This window comes from Lissotriton helveticus, chromosome 2_1 (assembly GCF_964261635.1).
Source record: "Lissotriton helveticus chromosome 2_1, aLisHel1.1, whole genome shotgun sequence".
In the NCBI taxonomy this organism is placed as follows: Eukaryota; Metazoa; Chordata; class Amphibia; order Caudata; family Salamandridae; genus Lissotriton; species Lissotriton helveticus.
Window position 1 is genome coordinate 1511345057 of NC_136059.1, and position 15388 is coordinate 1511360444.

Below are 15388 nucleotides of genomic sequence, written 5' to 3' on the forward strand. Positions count from 1 at the left end.
CCTAAAAAGAATTAATGTTTGTTGGTGGCTAGACTGGACCACTGCAGCCAACCCAAGCTTAATAAAATTCTATTGGCTATAATCAACCAGTTCTGGGTATATCTGAATATTACATTGCTTTTGAGATTAGAAAGAAAACAAATGCATTTTTGTTAAGGATCGAATTCACAGTCAAGTTTAAGGGGGGAACTGATCGTGTGGACATGGGGAGGAAGAGGCTGCGGCAGCCAAACTGTCTCAACCCTCAAGTTATTATTCGCTATTCCATATCGATAGGCAGTTTCCTTCTTTTTGTCAACATGTTCATCTGGGTCTAATAAGGACTGAGTGTGGTTTTGGTGGTGATTCAACTTGGGAATGCATATAATTAGTCCCATTCGTTTGTTATGCAATGTTGAATTTGATATGGGAAAACAACACGTCACTCAATGTGTGTACCCCAAGAACACTGGATTAATTAAGATAACTATAGTTTGTCTAATTCTCAGTCAGTTCTCTATGGAGGAACACAACAAATCCATATGAGACTTTCCTTTTGGCTGCTGCTTCATTGCAGTGGGGAGATCCACAAGGTACTGCTCTGTCCTCTTTACTATTTAATATATGAATCCAACCTCTGGCCAAGCCACTAAACAATGTAAACATCACTACTATATTTACGCTGATGACACAGATCCTCCTAAATTTCAAAGAGGATGCAATAACTTCAATGATTGAACTTTCTACCATTCTTACTCGATCTCCAATTGGATGAAAGCAAATTTCTTAAAATTCAATCTTACTAAATTTGAAATTTTCCCAGTTGGCAATTATATCATCCAATGGGACAAATCCTTATGGCCTTCCCAGTTAAGGGACTGTCCCCACATGGAAGTGGGGCAGCCTCTCCTTTTAGGTTCTGCTGTCTACAACTTGGGGTTCTATTCCAGTTGAAATCTCCTCTCTACCATCACTTTTGCATATTGGAAACCTGACTCATTAATAGTAGCTTATAAGCTCCCAATTCTTTCTTGGTTGGCTGATTCTAGCCTGAGTGCCGAGAGACTCCACAGTGATCGACACAAAAAATCCCAAATACCAATGGTGCCACTGTGAATCATAGATTCCAGAATTGTCCATACAGTCTACTGGTGAAAAGCCTGTGGGGAAGTGTGGCTCAATGGTTAGAGCGGCAGACCCTGATGCAGAGGTCTGGCCCAGGACCAGGGTTCAATTCCCGCCTCGGCGGGTCATGGGCTCAATTTCCCCGGACCTGATAATTCTCGCCTCGGTGCCTAGTCTAATCATGGGTCCCACTCTGTGACTTTGGGCAATAGCTTGCTTAATCTCCACAACGGCCCCAACAACGCTAGGATGCCTGGCTTCACCTTGGGGGTGCCCAGGAGTGGGCACTTCACAGGGAAAGGCCAGGAAGGGTTCCTCAGCGGTATTCGTACAAGTGCCGAGATGCCTCATGGTGATTCGTGCGCTATACAAGTTACATTACATTACATTACATGGCGAGCACCAGGAGAGCTAGAACCCCCAACTGTCTTTGAAGGGTCAGCACAGTTGATGTCTATTCTAGGTTCTGAAAACACCAGAGACAATGGCGGCAGCCTCATTAAGCATTGTTTTTCTTTGTGAGGGGTAAAGTTGGGGTGAGTGGGGCAGAAGTGCCTCTGAGGCAGCTTTCGGCACGAAGCCCCGCACCCCCCAAGGCCCCACCCCTCCTCTCACAAAGTGAGAGATTTTTTAAAGTTTGCATAAAATATACTACTCTGACATAGCAGACGAGCATGTACTTTGACGCAGTGCCAGGTGTGAATATTAGAAAGATCTGAACATACAAGTCTGTTACTATCAGAGATGGAAGTGTCACATTGTTATTATAGTATGGTAATTATGGAAAAAGACATTTGGGGGAAACAGACAAGTGATCAATTGGAATTCTTGCCCAGTTTTCTTCCATATTTAACTTTTAGGTGTCCTTATTTTTCCTGTTCTTTTCCCAAATGGCAGCCTTTAACCCACTTAGAAAACGTGTCTTAACTCCTTGCAAAACGTGATGGCATTCTTTTAATAGAATTGTTTTAACTGTACTTGTTTTGTGGAAGAAATAATTTTCAAACAGATAATGCAGTTGGCAAGCACGTTAAGAAACCATTGTGACTGGCCCTGCAATCCCAGTTTATCCCACAGAGTAACAATGAGCCCGGATGCCTTCGGCAGAATTACGGTTATTGGGGTTTAATGTGAACTTGTGAAAGGTAAGCACATAGTTTGAGAAAGGGTGAGAAAATCCACAGCAACTAACGGGCTAATGTGTGAAATCCTTTTACAAGCATCAAATGGGAGTTTGATAGCAGGTACTTTTTACAACATTTAGTTATTGTGGATAATGAGTTGTTTTTTTATCTACCGGGTAACGTAGTGGAAAATGCTTGAAGATGGTAGGTGTGCCCAATGTTAATTTAAAAAAAGTCAATGAACCTGGTGTAATTTATTATTTATTTTTATTCTTCATTTCATTAGATCCAGAGACTGGGCATCAGAAAATTTTACAGTAAGATTTGAATACATGTATGTAGTTAGCGGTTAGAAGACTGACTGGGACAGTGCCAGTGCCATTTGTTTTAGGAATGTCTGAGCACTTCAGAATTCATCTGAGGGGGTGTGGTTGCCGGGGGGGGGGGGGATTGCTAGGTGGCTGCCAGTTGTATTGTGGATGTATGTATGTTGTTTTACCTTTCACGTTAGGATCTTGCTGCTGAATTTGTCTTGGGTATCACGTTGCTTCAGGAACACTGTGAATAACAATCTTGAGTTCCCACTTAAAATAGAGCAAACCATACAATAGAACACACCATACATAACCCGCACCCACATGTCTTATATTTTAGAGCCCATGGAGAAGGAATCTTACTTCCAAGTTGCTGGTGGACCCCATGCACCGACCACCATCTTACCCTTCCAAGTTGCACTCACGTCAGCTGTCAGTAACGTGAACATGGTCAAGAGTTTCCTGCTCAACGTCGACACAGTCCACTGCGCTGCACTGAGCGCTCACCAGCCAGGCTGTGCTGCAATCAGGCCGTCCCCTCTCTGTTGGCTCCAGGTCAATCATGGCTCATTTGAGGATGCCTGGGGTAGAAAAGATGCAATCTCACCCACCACATGCTACCAGAAAATGCAATTTTTTACCAGCAGTCCAAAACATCCAGGAACTGCATCTCAGCAAATGTTCCTTAGACCTTATTTTCAAAATGTCTTACTAATAAAGGTGAAATCAAAGCAACACGTTTAAATTGCCCACCAATGGAGTGGTCCCGTGGCTGGTCTTCTTTTAACACCTTCAATGGCAGAGGTTGTGTTTCAAAGCATCCAAGAAAAAACTTTGGCTCAAAATGAGGTTAAAGGAACCTTGGTTTTGAAAAGGTAGACACTTGTTTCACTTTCCATTCAGTCTGTGCAGATGAAAACAATATGGCCAAACTACTATAACTGCATAATGTGGAGGCTGCTTGTGGAGAATGTGCATTTGATATACTTGTCCCTTGTGTTAAATACAAGCTGATGGTGTAAAATCTGGACCCAGCTGTTATGAGGAGACTAACCCTCCACAGAAGTAAAAAAGTTTTTATTGTAAAACCCACACCTACCAGGGTTACCCTTTGGTGGCATGCTTCATCATTGAGTCCATCCTGTTCCTCTACGGAATGGGGCATAATGCCTCTACAACAGAGCTTTAAGTGGGTGAGGTCTCACCGGGTCTGAGCACCGGCAGTTTTTTAAGGAGGCCTCGAAACGGGTCTCTATCGGGCTCCGTTTTGTGCCGTATCACAGGAGGTCCATTTTTTTTAGCGTTACAGGGGAAGGGAAATCCTTTAAACAGTCATTTTCTCTTCTCTTTTCGGAACAAAGGAGCAGCAACATTGTCGTGGTGTCACCAGGGCTGTAAGTGGTAGCTTTTTCAATATTATATACAAGCCACAGTTGCTGCTTATTTATCGTATGCAACTAACAACCATTGACAAAACCAATAGTCCTGACTTGTTGTAAGTATGATGTTACTTGCTGTATCATATATCTGGATGCAATGACAAACAAAATACCAGTCGGGTGGCACACTCTGCTAAGTACAAACCTTTAGCTTACGTGTTTTTAAGCCATGCCCTTAATTACATTGGCCACGCCCCCTCGAGAGACCCCCAGTTTTGTTATCCCACTTAAAGCTCTGATCTACAATATACACGGGAGCACTTTAAAAACTATACATAGATAAAGATGGTGGAGACAAAAAGGAGGAGGGAGGTTCTATGTAAAGGTAGAGTAACAATACCTCGCTAGTATGGTTAAATTCAGAGGGGAGATGCATTTATACTTTGGTTGAAAGACGAACCTAGCGGATCCTCTCACTCACCCTTTCTTGATAAGTAGCTGTAAAATCTGGCACAGGTTTCAGTTCTTTTGTTATGCCCCAGCATGGGAAAATGTATGCTCTGCCAATTGTCAGAAGAGTGCCAGCCCAGTCCACTTCCCGCGATCTTCTTGCTAGGTTAGCAGAACAGTCCACTGACTGAGTTCAGGGGCTACATTGTTGGTTATGTATCTCAAACCCACTCCTCTATTGTGCCACGGCTTCATCCAGCTCGAAGGCCGGCACACCTTGTCAGTCTACATTTGCGCAGACGTCTCCACAGGTGTTACCAGGGACCGTAAGGCTTAACCCATTGTTGGTTTCTTTAGCATTCAAGCAGAGAGTAGAGAGGGCTGTGTAATTACTTTCTTCCCTGTGGTATTCATTGCTCCATTGCAAGAAGGCTATGGGAAGCCATTTTGGGAGTTCTGGCTTCTGTAAGAATTGCATCCAAAATGCGAGCTCATCTTCTGTGCAGTCTGTAATCCCAAACCAGTGTGCTGCTTAATACGTCTGGGGCATGAATCACCAACTTTCTTCACCACAAGCACTTAAAGCCATTGTTGTTTCCTTGCAATGCTTACAGCTTGGTGGTAATTTTCAGTGTTTTATTTTCATTTTGCTGTAAAAAAACAACACAAAAAACCCCACGCATATACATACATAGGGGGTGATTGGCCAGCCATCTTCAGCCACTGGTCTGTTCAAGTGCCCACGGCGGTAGGCTGCATGGGGCAATGAGTCCGCCCACTAACACAGCCATTTTCTCAGCTCTCCAGGCAGAGTTTTCCCTGCTCTTCATTTCATCTGCAACACATCCTGTTCAGTCACTGCTTCTAAAGTGGGTAGCTATCGTGTAATATTATTGCCCATAGTGTATCTTTGTTGTATCATTCCAAGATGGTTGCTTCACTTAAAAGCAACATGTCGGTCATCTTGTGAACAGGTCACTTAACGTTTCATAATGCCCTGTCTGGTGGATACTCCATGTAAGTGCTGATTCATCATCTTTAGAATCCTCCCAGGTACCAGACAGGATCCTGAACACTTTCTGAAATAGCTCACGCTTACTGGCAGGCGGTGTCATCTTACTCCGTGGCAGCCCCATCTCATCTCCAAAAGTGATGGCACAGGGACACTTTATAGCTGCCACCCCCGCACACACACGTCAGTTTATTAACCAATTATTTTCGTGCCCTCAGATGCAGACTAATTCCCAAAAAAGGCTATCAACCATGTCCGATTTCTAACTTGGAACTTTATATCTTACCAGAAGTCCATTCCACAGAACAGGAAGGTGGGCTGGCAGTGAAGAATCAGCAGTTCGATAATCCATGAGAGAGAGCGCTAGCGAAGGTAAGTAACTTCTTCTGAATACTCCTAACTGTAGATTCCTCCCTTTTTCAATCAATGCCAAAGCAGTGCCCATCCAATTCTTGGTAGGTCTCAGACATGGACTTCAGATTAGGGAGACCAGAAGGACTGAGTAACTAAATTACCCTCCCGTGGACTTGAGATCTTGTCGATAGAAAACTGCCTGGCGAAGGTATGGACAGATGCCCATGTAGCAGTTTGGCAGATGTCAAACAAGGAAATGCCTCTACCCAGACATGCAGTCTTCAACTTTGTGGAATAAGTCTTAAGGCCACCAACAGGATACTTTTGGCCAGAGCAGAACACAGCTTAATACAAAGAACAATCCACCATGGTAAAGTCATTTACATGACTGCCTTTCTTTACTGTGTGCCAGCGGACCCAACAAAGAGTTGATCATCTACACAGCATTCCACTAGTCCTGTCGATGTAGAAACTAAGGGCTTGGTTAGGATCTAATCAGTTTAGCCTCCATTTACCCAAAGAGGCTGTAGCGGAGAGAACAAAGTAAGGAGCTTGATGAACTGCTCCATATGAAAAAGCAACACCACCACACCGGAAGGAAGGGTTCTTGGTTCCGAAGCACACATTTTTCAGAGAAAAAGGTGGTACGTAGTGGATGAATAGGCAATGCCTGTGATTCACTGACGCGATGTGCAGAAGTGATGGCACTGAGAAAAGTTGTCTTGCAGGTCAAAAAGTCTTCAGGTGCAACTTTGTATGGGCTCAAATGGTGCACTCATCAAAACGATAAGGAACATATTAAGGTCCTACTACTGCATGATAAAAAGAGGAGAGGGACACCCATATGAATGCCCTTTTGAGAATGCATCATAACAGGTGAATTGAATAGAGGGCACCGTTGAGATTCGGTCGGAAATGTCAAGTTGAGTGCATCATCTTTTAGCACAGGGGGGAATAACATCTCGGGCGCCGCAAAGGACCTCCCTGAGTTATAGTACATCCCTCTATCTTCATATGGTAACTATCCTTTGGATTGTGCATTCTAAGAATCACAGAGGAATAAATCCATCTGCCATTGGCCTCTTCATTTGTTTGAGAACTACGCAGTAAACTTACAACTACCCTATAAGCGGCCCGATACCATCCGGGGACGATATTGTGACATCCAGTTTGAAAGCAAGACGCCTGTTTTTCTGTATTTAGTCCGGCTGGACCTTTCAGAGTCATAGATAGTACCTGTATCTGAGGTGGCTTTTCCCAAAGAAGGCATTTTTATGCCAAAACGAGCGTAGAAACCACCCGGGAACTGCAGTGGCTTCATGAAACAAATACACGTTCTATATCAAAAGCCTAAAAAAAAGGCTCAGTTTTGAAAAATGTTACAAATAAAAATAATCCAGTGTTAAAAAAAAAATCAAATACATCAGATCATGTACACAATATGTTGACAAACAAGGTTTCAGATATTGAATATACCTGTACATGTATATATTCTGAGTTTGAGTGTGTATGAGTGGAAGATTGTGGCGTGCATGTAGGTTGTTTATATTTTATATTGGAGAAAAGAATGTACTATTATCAATAAATAATGATTTTTGTATTTTTCCATCACACTTGTCTCTCCTAGTGTTTACTTGTTGGCTTAGGACATGGTAGTTGTTGAAGCTGCCCTAAGAATTTACAGTATGTATTGAATAGAGGGCTGAGCAGGTAAAGCGTTAGACAAGAGACGAAAAGAAAAAATCTGACAGTTTGGCTTGAATAGAATCCACCGGTCTGTATTCACACAAGGTGGCAAACTTAGACCAGCGGCAGTAGCAGATGGATGCGATTTTTCTGCTCATCCGCAAAGTCTGCCACATCCAGCAGGAGGACGAATCCATTAAGATGATTCCACTCAATCTCTACGCCTGGAAGTGTAACTTGCAAAAGTTTGGGGGCAGGACTCTCCCCGCCTTTTGATACAGCATGTCCTCCCAAAGAGACAGCCAACATGGAGGACAGGTGCTCAGATCCACCAGACAGGTGCTCAGATCCATCAGGCAGGTGCTCAGATCCATCAGGCAGGTGCTCAGATCCATCAGGCAGGTGCTCAGATCCACCAGACAGGTGCTCAGATCCATCAGACAGGTGCTCAGATCCACCAGACAGGTGCTCAGATCCATCAGGCAGGTGCTCAGATCCATCAGGCAGGTGCTCAGATCCATCAGGCAGGTGCTCAGATCCATCAGGCAGGTGCTCAGATCCATCAGACAGTTGCTCAGATCTGGTTGTGTTAGCAGCCTCAGCGTCCAATCTGGGGCTATCAAGAAGAGTTGGAGCCAGCACCTCTTGACCTTTTTCAGGGCCTGTGGGATCAGCGATAAGGGCGGGAATGCATTAAGGTGGCCAAAGTCCCACTGTTGGTGAAATGCGTCTCCTAAGGAGCTGCGAGGGCTGAACTCGAGAGCGTAAAATGATATGCAATAGCATTCTTAGCAGTAGCGAGCAGATCTCTCTAAAGCATGCCTCACCGTGTGAAAAATGCATGAGCCACCTACTGGATTAGATGCCATCTGTGATAGGCAGGATGACACCTGCTGAGTTTGTCTACACTGATACCGAAGGAACCCCTAGGTGACACACCATCAGGAGTCTCTGTGTGAGTTCTGCCACAGCCCCTAGACAGAGTATGTAGCATCCTACTTGTCCCTGGTTGTTGCAGTGCCACATAGCAGTTGTGTTGTCAGTGAGGACATGGACCTGCTTTCCATCAATGGAAAGCAGAAACGCCTTTAAATGCCAAATAGTGACGCTGGTCCACTGAAAATCAGAGGCCTTCACTTCACTCAAGTGACTTCCCAGCCCTGAGATGAAGCATCCTTCACTACTGTGAGCTGTAGATGGGGCAAACAGATGGGTGTGCTGCATATCAGATTGTCACCCGGCATCCACCTCTGAAGGTCAAAACGGACATTTTCGATATGTGGATACTGTTCTAGAGGCACCACCAGACGCTGGGGCAGTTTGAAGGTGAAGCTTTCACTGTAGAGTGTAAATGTGCCAAATGGCATGAGGCACCAGCAATATACATAAGACCAAAACCCCTCGGAACCACCAGGTGGGAACGAATGAATGAGCCTGAAATGTTGGGATCATAGCTTGAATGTCCTAGACTCGCTGCAGAGAGGTCTTCAGAGTCATCAAGTCGAAGATGGCTCAATTAAAAGGAATTAGAGTACTGGTTGAAGATGGGATTTTGGCTAGTTGACGGAAAACCCCAGCATGGACAGCAATGAAACCACCTTTCCATGTGGTCCAAGAATGATTGGGGCCAACCACCTTTACCGGAAAGTTATTTTGTTAGGGGAATTTAGGTATGCCTGGCCTGCAAAGATTAGCAGTGTCCACAGACCTCACTTTTGTGAATGCCAGATGGGCCGGGATAAGGTTGAAAGGCAGGATGGTGAACTGGAAGTGCTTTGGCCCTACACCAAACCAAAGGAAACACCTGTGGGACTGCAGGATCGGTTTAGGAAAGTATGCACCCTACAAGATCAAGGACACTCTCTAGACTCTAGGATCCCAACCTGCTAGGACCTCAGTTAATGTTAACATTTTGAAGTTGTCCTTCCTGATGAAAGTATTCAGAAGCCTGAGATCCAATATTTGTTAGAACCCCATTTCCTTTCCGGGAACTAAGGAGGTCTGGAAGTAGCATCCTTTTCTATGGTACCCTTGGCGAGAAGCGTCTGGACACCTTAGGCTAGAATGGTAGCATGTTAAGTTGGCATCTGGCCACAAACTGGTGGAATATCTGGAGGGGTGGACAAAAAGAGGAGGGTGTAACCAAGCTGAACAATTTGATTGACCTACTGGTCCAAAGTAACTGCCAGCTAGAAGTCCCATATGATCCTTAGAAGGGAAACTAAAGTGGCTTGGTGGCAGCTGCCACTGGTGAGGAAGAGGATGATGGCTGCAGCATTTGCTGGTGGCCACCGACAATTCTGCCACCTGTCCCTGTGGAACCTGGACAGGCTGGGAGGACTGTCTTTGTCTGTAAACCATGCAGTGGAGGAAAGTAGTCCCACTGAGCAGGTAGCAGTCCCACTATCCTTCGCCTGTCCAACACTGAATATACCTTTGCTCTGGAGAGTCTGGCTCCATCAACAGGCATATCCATCAATGAAGTTTGGGCGTGTCCAGAAAACCTGGCGGCACAATCCAAACACGGCTTCCAACAACATTCATGCCCATGGCATGAGTGAAATTGTCTGGAGTGTCCAGACCGGTCCAAGGACGTATTTCGCTACAACCTTGCCTTCATGTCTATTTTCATCAAAATCAGCTTGAAAATCCTCAGGGAGAGCCGGCAAGCTCTTACCATGTCCCAGGTGGACATGTATACCGGCCACAGAGGCAATCTGCGTCTAATGAATGGTGGGTGAACTAGCAGAAGAAGAAAACTTTGCCTAAAGCTTCGACCTTCTTGGATTGTCTATCAGAGGAGCAGTAAGGAAAGCACTAGGGTTCACCTTGCTCTCCGAATGTTGAATGATGACTCTCTGAACTCTCTGAACTGATATTGAGTCAGGAAGGAAGGGTCCACAAAAGCAGGCCTGTGGCACTGAGAATTCCGGCGACTAACGGGTGGTGCAGCACACAGTCTGGAGCAGACAGCCATAAGAGCCTCAGTCAGGGTCCTCATTAAATGGCAGTAAGGAATCAGGAATTGATGGCCTGAGATGCAAAATTTCAGTTACTAAGTTTATTTGATTACCACCATGGACAACTGTAAATCCTAAAACTCAGCAGCCCTATGAAGTCTAAAGCCAGTGTCTCTTTCGTCGAGACCAGTATCGAAGTGGGAACTACCGGCAGGGCCTGAGGCAAAGGCCTGGCGGCAACAGCGGCTTCTCCCAGCTTGACACCTCCGTGGGTAAACAGGGTGAGTTAATGCTGGCAGAGAGCCTACCGGCAAGCGCCCAACTGGGGGCCCCAGTGGCGTGTCAGAGGGACCAGTAACCATCTGGAATAACTGCAGCATTGCCTTCCTTTGGGTCTTAATGTGCAACAGAGTGGACAATGGTTTAGGAATTTTAGGGCACATTGGCTCCAATCTTAGAAATTGATCCAAATTGGAAGATGACACCAGATGTTGTGCTTTCAAGTGCAGACTGCTCACTGGAGCGGGAATGGCAAAAAGGACCAAACCCCACTCGGCCTTTTAGCACTTGTGTTAAGACGTGTCTTTGGATTTTGTCTTAGTCCTATCCGAATATGGTGATCAGGTCCTGGACTGGGCTCAAGGCCACAATTTTGCACCAGAGTTTGGCTTCACACCCCCTAATGGCCTTCGGAAGCTCAGGGAGCATTTGTCTCAGGCCTTTGAGTCGGGTTTGGAGCCACGGCATCAAGCAGAAGTTGTGCTGGTCCATTAACAATATCTGTTTCCTTCAGCTTCATCACAGCTTAAACCCTGTGGTTTTATGGGACGGAATCCCTTAACACTGTAATTTTTGGCAAAGACCGGGAAACCACTGAAACAATCTGGAGCAGCGCTCCGGATCTGAATTGAAGAGCATGAAAAAGAGGTACTGCTGTCAGCATCCTAGAGCGGCACCTATATTTAGCTCTGGGTTGTCCAGAGGCGCAACTAGAGCCAAATTTCGGGGGGGCTGAGAAAATATTTCGGGGGGGGGCTGAACTTTTAATTAGTAGGCAGAGTGCAGCTGCAGGGGCTCTTAGAAGGGGTCAAACAACTGCAAGGCCTAATTAACATTCAAATGGTCTTTTAAAGACCTGTGAAACGTTCGGGTGCGGCTTTGTGTGCGCCCGGGATCTGTCTCATCCCGGGCTGCCACACACGACGGGGGGGGGGCTGAAGCCCGGTGAGTTCAATGGGTGTTGCGCGCCTGGTGTTGTCACTTCTAGTGGTGTGATGAAGCTGCTCCTACGAGTCTGATGTCTCCAGCTGCTTGTGTGTTTTGCTGTTCACCCTATATGGGAAGGGTATGCCCAGACGTGGTTTCCGTGCTCACTACGCCACTGGAGTCAAGCTATCCAGGCTGATGAAGGCTGATAGCCAGAAACCAGTCCTAGGATGCTTGATTCTGGTCCAGGGAAGACATGGCTTGGCAGTTCAGTCTGGACTGTTCCCATGAGCCACTGATTTGCATATGGCCATGAGGCACAGGGTCAAGACTGAATTGGATATTGCCATGTCTGAACTGGGGTGGCTTGGTGAGCAAAATTACAATGGATTAAACCCAGATCTGTGACTGGGGGTGAATGTTTTGCTATTGTGCAAATTCCGTCCATCATCTTGTGTGTTTTGCTGATGACCCGCGAGCTAGCTTTTCAGAAAGTGTGTTGGATCCAGTATGGCACCAGTGAGCATTCCAAAGGTGAGGAATCTGAGGTTAGGAATAGCCATCAGAAACAATAACGATGTACTGTGCATAATACCATTCCAAATTTCCCGCTCAGTGGAATGTTTACAGAGCTGCGGTTTTGGAATGGTATTGTGCATTGTGTATCATTTTTTTACCATTTCAAAATGGCCAACAAGCTGCTTCTAAATGTGGCGGGCAAGTTAAAGCAAAGATACACTAAGCACGTCACTGATATGTTTAATTTTTTTACTTACTTTGATGCCAATAATTTGCCCATCATATTCAACCAGCAGCATTTTTCGTTATTCCTACTTTTATTCTTTTATCTTGCATATGCTTGTTAAATTTGATTGTGTGTTTTGCTGTTGATGGGTGTATTAGTGGGTAAATGAATGGATATGTGAGCGCAAGTATGAATGACCGAATATATGCATGATGAATTGTGAAGGCCTAAGCTCAGAAGTGACTTTAGAGGCACTTTACATTACATGCCAAGCCTGCTGGCGTTACCAATGCTTGTTCTCAATTAGGTTTGGAATGTCAATTTGTGTTCGACATGGAAGAGGGGGTGGCAGAAGTCAAGTAATTCTCTTCATAGATGAAGGACCGGTGTTCGAACTGTGTGTGAGAATTCCGAGAAATAGCTACTGATATATATATATATATTTTTAACAATTGTCTGGTATGCTCTGCCGCACTTAATTCAACCTCTCCATAGGACTTCATCAGGGGCCTGATGCAATACCTTTGGGGCCCTAAATAGATCCGTGAACATAAAGGTATTCGTTTTATTTAGTCCATAAAGCTCCTAGAAAAGAACCCGGGGCACGGATGGCCATTATCACATTCTAATAGTACATGAAGAAGTGGCGTGTAGGGAACAGTGAAGGCCAATGTCAACAAGGAGGAGGGAATAGGGGCTGAGGGAGGAGGAAAGGAGGGAATAGGAAATGAGGGAATAGGAAAGGAGGGAAAGGGAGCAGGAAGTATAGGGTAGAGCAGGAAAATGGGAGCTGAATAGGGTATGTAAAATTATGGTTAGAGTGGGGGTGTGAAAGGATCAGGGCACTGGAGAGGAGGTGGGGAGAAGACGATGGGCAATGAAGCCCGTTGGTGTAGAGAAAGGAAAAGCAGAGAAGGGAAGAGTTTGGAAATAAAAGGTGAGGAAGAAACTGAGGCGAAAGAGCTAGAGGGGAAAAGATGAGGAAGGTGGATAGGAAAGCGCTGGGTTAAAATGAGGAGGCTACCCAGGCGAACACAGTGGGATCAAAGGACTCAGAAAGGCTATGTACTACCTTAAGATGAGCAAGAACAGTGAATGGTGAGCACTACCCGAGGTGCCAGCATTTGGTGTCCCAAATCCAGGGTCACTGGAATTAAGCAACAGGGAGGGACTAAATTAAGCAGCAGGGTTGACAATTATGTGGCAAGAAAAGGCAAAATATGCCACATAATGTGGCACGTTTTGGACATTTTTCCGCAAGTTAACACTTTCTGGGCAAGGGTTTCACGCCATTAGTTAATACAGCAATGAGCAACTGAAAGTTGACAAGTGGTCTTCTGCAAAGGTCCTTCCACTGCGCGGCAAGAAGTGCTGCCACGTTTTGGGAACTTTTGATCCATTTGCGCTAGAAACTATTGAGATAAAATCGGCAAATTATGCGGCAGAAGATTAATTATTAGGTAAGTATGGCACTCCCATAATTACCTGGAAAAGAGCACGGCAACAGAACCGCCTAATTCCAGTGTTCCTGTCCAATGCACAGATGTTTCCCCCACGTCCGAAAAAGATTTTTTTAATGCAAATTAATATAAAATCTACCATTTGCCTACATAAAGGGATATTCTTATTGTGCAACTGACAAATGCCACATTTATCACTCCTATTTCTCCTGTATCTGCAGCTACCTGCCTTATTCTTCTACAAACTACCTCTGTTGTCCACGAGGCCCCTTAGCTTAACTCCCCCACACAGAGATAAGAATTCCTCCCAGCTAGACTTGAGCTCTGCCTGCTTAAAGAGAAAGTGTAACCCCATCCCCGGTGCTCAAAGTAATAGCAGCAGACAGAGGACTAATATCTCTATCTCCCCTGCCTGCATGGTTGTGAAGGGAAGCTGCTCTTCCCTGCTATCGAAACAACTGCAACAAACAGAGGACTACTGTCTCGACCTGTACTACCTGGCGGCCATTTTAGACTAGTCTCTAGTGGACTTTAGTACTTTAGACTAGTGTGAAAGAATGTCTGCCTATTATTGTAATATTATACTTCTACCTATATTTTGATCATTTGCATCGCGCAGATTGCTACCTCATATATGAAAGATTGTCTGCCTATTATTGCAGTATTACACTCCTAGCTTTATCTTATCTTGATCATTTGTAATGCACAGAATGAGAATACCTTTTCTGCATTTGACTTTTGTTTGCAATTGTATTTTGTTACTGACACATGTACCTCACATATTTTTGACTACTCACTACTGTCACTTTCGATTCAGGTATTTTACTACCTGCATAGGTATTTTATTTTTATTCCAATATATTATTTATATTATAGGCTATCACTAGCGACACTCACTAGTGTCTTCCTTGGCCCTGTAACTAGCGGCTGACAGCTTGCACTATCGTCCTATCTCCTACTCCTAACACCACAGCCTCTCTAAAATGGAGCTTAACGGCAAGCACACGTTTAGAATTAACTACCCCTCCACTCCTCTCTCCAAAAATGCCACTAAACGTTTTAAACACAACTTCTTGAGGGCGCACCCGGAAACACCCTTTGCCAACACTTACTTCTCACCAGGCAATGGAGCCCTGAACACTGACATCATCTTCCACACCTCACGCAGAGCCCAATGGAGAAAAACTTTCCTATCCCTACTCACAGTCTCCACCACCAGGAAAACAGCTCATGGCCTAACTCTCACCATCACACCCTCCCACCTCTTCCCTGGCAGGTCCACCATTACTATCTACAATACCGGGATTGTCCTAATCCAATCCACGGACAAGAATCTGGAACTACTAGACAACCTGTTCCCCAAGTTCAAAGAGCACCTCTCCAAGCTGCGGACCCCCACTCAGAACTCCGCCAGCACTTCCACCCCTGACGTCGCAGCCACCACCTACTACACTTCTACCCCTAACACCCCAGTAAATGGCCCACCTGCTGCTAACGCCCACCACTCCCCATGGACAGTCACAAATAACGCCACCGCACATACTAGCAGCCCCTCTAACATGACCCTTCTTATCCCCACCCATACCCCCTCCAT